We start from the raw sequence: 6,623 nt of genomic DNA on the forward strand, positions 1-6,623 counted from the left end.
AGACTTGTGTTAAAAGCATTAAGGAAAAATGTTTTGGATCTAAGAGGCAAGTTTAGGCCTGATTAGTCTAGACCATATATTGTCATAACTATCCTATCATGAGGTACTACAAAACTAACTGATATGGATGTAAAAGAGTTCTCAAACATGAAAAATCTTGACCAACTTAAGAATTACTACCCATGATTACTTGAGTAAGATACTCAAGAGAGCTACGTTTGGCCTGATTGAAAGGAATGGTGTCCTTCGAACAAGTGTATTATTCTGATAGTGGGTTCAGAATTATTAGAAAGCTAATATATTAAGTAAGGTCAAGTGATCGGAATGCCTAGGTGGAGTTCGCTTCCGATCAGTAATATTAATGTATAATTAATATTACAGCTTAATCTTGACTGAACTCTTTGGGTCACACCCAAGCAATTAACAAACCAACTCGATGAATTAATTCGGAAGAAATTAATGAGTCACCTGAGCATTAAATATTTATACGTTGGAAATTCGAGCTTAGAGCGTCAAAACCGAGCGTCGGAAGTTGAGTCAAAAATAGTAAATGACGAGACGCGCAAATAATAATAAATCGACAATATTTTCCAAAATACACCTAGCATCGGAATGCCCCGAGCATCCGAGTGCTAGGGGCATAATGTACTAGCATAGGTGGCTAGCATGTGCACCAACCCGAGCCTAGGATGGCTGGTGCATGCTAGCGCACCAATGCTAACAGCCATGGGCAGCCACGGTCGCAAACAGCAGCACCCCGCACAAGCATGTGTGGCTTGCTAGCTGCGAGTAGTAGCAGCCCGCATCACCTATGTGCGGGTGGGTGGGCCGTGAGCTAAAGGGGAAGCAAGTAAAGGGAGGGTTTAAATATGAAGGACATGTGGCAAAAGGAGAGTATGGAGTGGGGAGCAAGTATGGTCCCCTACTCTCCAAGTGGTCCTCACTTCTCTTTACATGTATTAGTGACACTTATAGATTTATTATTAGTTTTCTTATTTATTTTAATTTAGCTTTAAAATAAATTGTGGAATTTCATGCTCCCACATTGATGGGATAGAAATTCCCACTCTCCCTCTTCCCTATTGTAGGCGTCGCTCGAAGTGCGCCTACGTTAAAAGCATGTGGTGAATATGCTTGGAACTCTTAGGAAGTAGGAATCGACATATACGATTAGGGACAAGGAAAGTAGGGAGTCGCCAACAAGTTTTTAAGGAACTTGTAAACCGTTCACAGATCATAAAAGGCAACCACGATTAAGTGACAACGATAGGCAACAACGATTGACCCGTGAAGGTTACACCCCATTCATAATCCATGAGATTACTAACTCCATATGGTTCGAAACCACGAAAGGAGGATCGGGGATGATGGTACAAAGTGAGTCATGGAGTCACATTCGCCCGTATTGGCCTCTACTCGATTCTTATAGTGAAAAGCGATTCCTGCGATCTCAAAGGCATGCAAACAAAGATTCAATTTACTCCAAACTATTATTAGGCTAAATTGGTTGAATATTAATGCAACATATAATTCTAATATATTTGTGATCACTTGATTAAAAAACAAGATTAAAAAGGATCCTAAACCAGTTGTCCAAATTATCTCATTAGGCGTGATTTTCAATTACACATTCCCTTTAACATGCAATATAGTGATCAATAAAATATAATAAAATAAACATTAACATTGGAAGAAATTTAACCATAATAGCGTTAGTCAAATCAAATAACCCTAATCATGATACTAGCAATATTTAAATAAAATAACAGTAATTAAATTAATTAATTACTCACATTCTGCGCGTTCCTTTAAATTGCTACATCATGAATAAACTGTTAGTAACTTCAATAAAAAAAATATAAAACAAATAGAAATTAAATTAAATAAAGAGTAGATTTGATTTGGTCCAAACCCTCAGTTAATTCTACCTTTCACGCCTTGGTTTAAGTATAGAACTATGGGTTAAGTATGAACTCCTTGGAGTGCTTAAAGGGAGAATGGTGTAATTAGAAATATAGATTTAAGGCTTAGAATATGAGAGAGAGAGAGAGAAGAGAATGATTTTTGGTGTAAAAGAGAGGAAGAGAGAATGATTTGATGATCAAGATTGTTGATGATTGGAAAAGGGGAGATATGACCTCTATTTATAGAGAAAAAAGAAGGTCGAAGAATCAAGAAAAGATAAGAATTCGAATCGGATAAAACTCTTGCGATAGACAGCAGTTTTTGTTTTTATCATATCTTTTGATCCAGAAATTGGAATAAGATGAATAAGATATAGTTGGAAAGCTCTTGAAGTCTAATTTCTAACCCAATTAGAATAAGATTAAAATATTATGTATAATAAAAGATATGGCCGAAATAGTGAGACGGTGTCAGTTTTGGATAGAGTTTGACATTTAATTCATATCTTTTCCGTTATAGCTCGGAATTGATATTATAATATATCATTGGAAAGATAATTTCAAGGGATATCCAACCATATAAAATTTGGATAAAAAATATGAGGCACGAAAATAATATCTGTCTATCTTTGAACATCTTTCAATTCGGATAGAAATAGGATTTTCATAAAAAGGAGTTTTATTCAATTTCAAACCCATTAACCTTATCTTTTCAAAAAGGATAATTAGGATCTTTTAGAAACTTATAGAAGTTTCTAATTAATCCTATTTGGTTTAGGAATTGAATCAAATAATTTGGACCCTCCACATGATCATTGGGTCGTAGGTAAGGTGGGCTTAGGTTCGGTTTGGGCTCAGTTTAATATTTTGGCTATAACTTATTCGTTATAACTCAGATTTGGGCTTATAATATATCGTTGGAAAGATATTTTCAAGCCCCATCCAACTATTCAATTGTTGGACCCGTATTATGGACCAAAATAAATTGGATTAAACGTTTTTATAAAAAGGACACGAAATAGATGATTTTAAAGGACACGGAATGAATTATTTTAGGTTTAAAGACACGAAAAGAGGAAAATAAGTTATGGTTTGGGGAAATGGGCTAGAAGTTGGGTTGGTTTATGAAATGGAAATATGGATTTAAGCACTCCAAGATTAAATACTCAACCCGACCAATAATGGCGGTGAAAGGTTGTTCATCATCGGGCTTGGTTTAGGGGAGACATTTTTAGGTGTCTACACCTATAAATACCCATCTTGGGTTTTTGGGAAAAGTGCTCGATTAGGAGTTCAATAGAGCATTGCATTAGCAAAAACTCTTAAACTCACATAATACTCGGGTTTTGGTCGGACCTCGCTAACCTCGAGGTAACGGACCTAAAAGTTGGTAGTTGTTTTTGCGGGTGGATCTCCGTCGGAGGCTCTCGTATTTTTGGGGCTAAGCTTCTCAAGTAAGAGCCCAATTTGTGGGACGAAGCACGCAACAAAGGTAAATTTCCTATTTTTCCCTTTTGTGCTTATTTATGCATAAGTGATATTATTTATTGCGAGCGTGATCCTTGGCTCGGGTTTTTCCGCGGTGAGTGGGACTCACCAAACCCCAACACTGATTCCTTAGGAAAGGATATGTAGGCAACCCTTATAGGGTGTGGCCACTTTAATTGTTACAAATCTCGCAACTCAACATCGACAAGTCAACTCAGAACAATCGACGCGAAAAATTCAAGACCAACGCATCACAGAAAATTTGTCGCTTGACAAACTGTAGCACCTGGCGACAAAATGTAGTACCAGGCGACAATTAGTAGCGTTTGGAAACAAAATTAAAATTGCAGCGCCAATTTTTCTGCATTAATATGGGCGAATTTTGGTGTATTTCGGAAATTTTTTACTTCCGTACTCGAATAATTTTCAGAAAAATAATTAAAGTATTTTCATTGCTTTAATAGAAATTAAAAGTAAATGTTGATTTAATTTAAAAACTAAAAATTGCATTAATAAAATAAAGTAAAAATTACATTATTGATGGAATTTAAATAAAGCTTAAAAATAAATTAACTTAAAAATTAAAAATTGGCCTGCTAGCATGCCTCGTACATTTATGCGGGCTGCTAGCCCTGGCCTGCTGCTAGCAATGGTGCGCTAACGCGCACCAGCCAGTCTAGGCTCGGCTTGGTGCGATTGCAAGCCACCTTGCTGGGCCATATGCCCTAGCACTCGGTTTTCTCGGGGCATTCCGATGCTATGGGTATTTTGGTAATTTTGTTGACTTATTAGTAATTTTCTCGTCTCATCTTTTATTATTTTTTACTCGACTTTCGACGCTCATTTCCGACACTCCAAGCTCGAATTTTCAACGTCTAAATATTAATTACTCGAGTGACTCAATAATTCCTTCCAAATTGATTCGTCGCGTTGGTTCGTTAGTTGCTTGGGTGTGACCCGAAGGGTTCAGTCAAGATTAAGTTGTAATATTAATTATACTGATTGGAAGCGGCCTCCACCAAGGCATTCCGATCACTTGACCTCACTGAATAATTAGCTTTCTAATAATTCCGAAACCTCTATCGGAATAATACACTTGTTCGAAAGACACCATTCCTTTCAATATTGCTAATAATATTATGCTTTGATGAGATTATTAGGATGATGATGATTTGTGGAGTTAATATTATCGTCACTATTATCATGTTGCTTGATATATTATTGTTATTGCTTGATCACGCCCTCTCTTGCAGGTTTAAAGGGAATTTGTACTTGAAATCACGCTTAATAAGATAATTAATAATTTGAATTAAGCTAATATGAATTTAATACAATTCATCGCCAATAATAGATTTATTTGTGTATTAATAATCAACCAATATAGATTAAACAGGTTTAAGATTAATATATTGATTGTATGTTGATCGAAAAGCGCACATGAATTTGAGAAAAACAAAGTGGAGGCCTATTTAGGGCAGGTTCAATCTCTTTTATGTTGGATTTGTACTTTTATCCCCGAATATCTAGTCATGGTTCAGGACCACTATGGAGTTAGCTATCTCTGTGACCGTGAAGGGGTAAGGTGTAACCTTCACCTCGTGAACGGTTTACAAGTTCCTAAAACTTGTTGGCAAGTCTTTAACTCTAACTTCCTTCCTTTAGGACACCATCATACTTAAGTGCATGATCACAGTGGGGCTCAAAATTGGGTCACATGAAATATTCCTTACAATAATGGTCTTGACATTTTTCTTTCAATTAACGTATTACTAAATAATTTGGGCTTCCTAATCCGGGGCCCCGGGCAGCCGCCCTGTCTGCCTCGCCCTAGATACGGGGCTGCTCATGTGGTCCTTATTTCCTTCAGTGTTATTTGTTTTTTCCCAATTATTTATCTTCTCTAATTAACATCCCTTTATTTATATTTCCTCAATATTGTTAATTGCACCATGTGTTACCTCACACTTGTCAAATCACCTTTGAACATTAATATCTTTAATTTGGTTCTAGTTAAAATTGCTACCTCCGTTAAATGTTATGTGCAACTTTAGAATATTTTATATCTTACAAATAATGCCCCAAAGTTGCACATATAATTAACGGAGGTAGTATAAAAATTTAATCTTTGAAATATATCATTCAAGACGAATCTAATAAATAAGATCACACAGAACCATATATTTTCTTAAGTATAAAACATAAAAAAAAAAATGGTCAAAGAGAGATGTGTGAATAGTGAGAAGTCCAAATGATACGTACAATAAACAAAAGTAAATATCATTATGCTACCATTTCTTTTTCCTTTTTTATTCCCAAAATCACCACTTAGTAATAGTCAAAGCGATGCACTTAAAAAAGCAGAGAGTATAAAAGAGACGAAAAGAATTTTGAAATTCACATTTAGAATAACAGCCCAAAACCCGCCGTATAATATACTTCCTCTGTTCTATTCAAAAAATATATATATACTTCCTCTGTTTTTTTAATTATTGCATCACTTACCTTTTAAGGAAGTTTCACAAATATTGCACCATATTCATTTTTAGAAATAAAATATATGTATTCACGTTGCAAATACCCAATATAAACTTACTTTTAACACTTGATTCTTTAGCTGATGCATGTTTACTCCCTCCGTGACACATTAGTCGCAAAAGTGGCTTGGCTCATAGTTTAAGAAAATTATAGACTAGACTTATAGACTTATTGTAGACACCTAAAAATGTCTCCACAAAACCAAACCCGATGATGAACAACCTTTCACTGCCGTTATTGGTCGGATTGAGTATTTAATCTTTGGAGTGCTTAAATCCATGTTCTATCAAGTATATTTCATGAACCAATCCAATTTCTATCTCATTTCCCTAAACCATAACCTATTTTCCACTTTTTGTATCCACATCACAAAACCGAGGTGAACTGATTTTATGGATATATAATTTTGATCCAATTATTATTTTTTTGAATAGGCATTTTAATAATATTTCCAACCATATATCATAAGCCCAATTCCGAGTTATAACGGAAAAGATATGAGCAAAACACTAAACTCGGCCCAAAACCGACACCCTTCCACTAAAACGGCCATATCTTAAAATCTAAAAATTATTTTGACCTGATTTTAACTGGGTTGAAAAGTAAACTTGATAAGATTTTCAATGATATATTATATTCCTTATTCCGAGTTACGAATCAAAATTTAACACAATTTTAAAAACAGGTAAAAAAAAC

Source organism: Chenopodium album, chromosome 4, assembly GCF_948465745.1.
Source record: "Chenopodium album chromosome 4, dcCheAlbu1.1, whole genome shotgun sequence".
Taxonomy (NCBI): Eukaryota; Viridiplantae; Streptophyta; class Magnoliopsida; order Caryophyllales; family Amaranthaceae; genus Chenopodium; species Chenopodium album.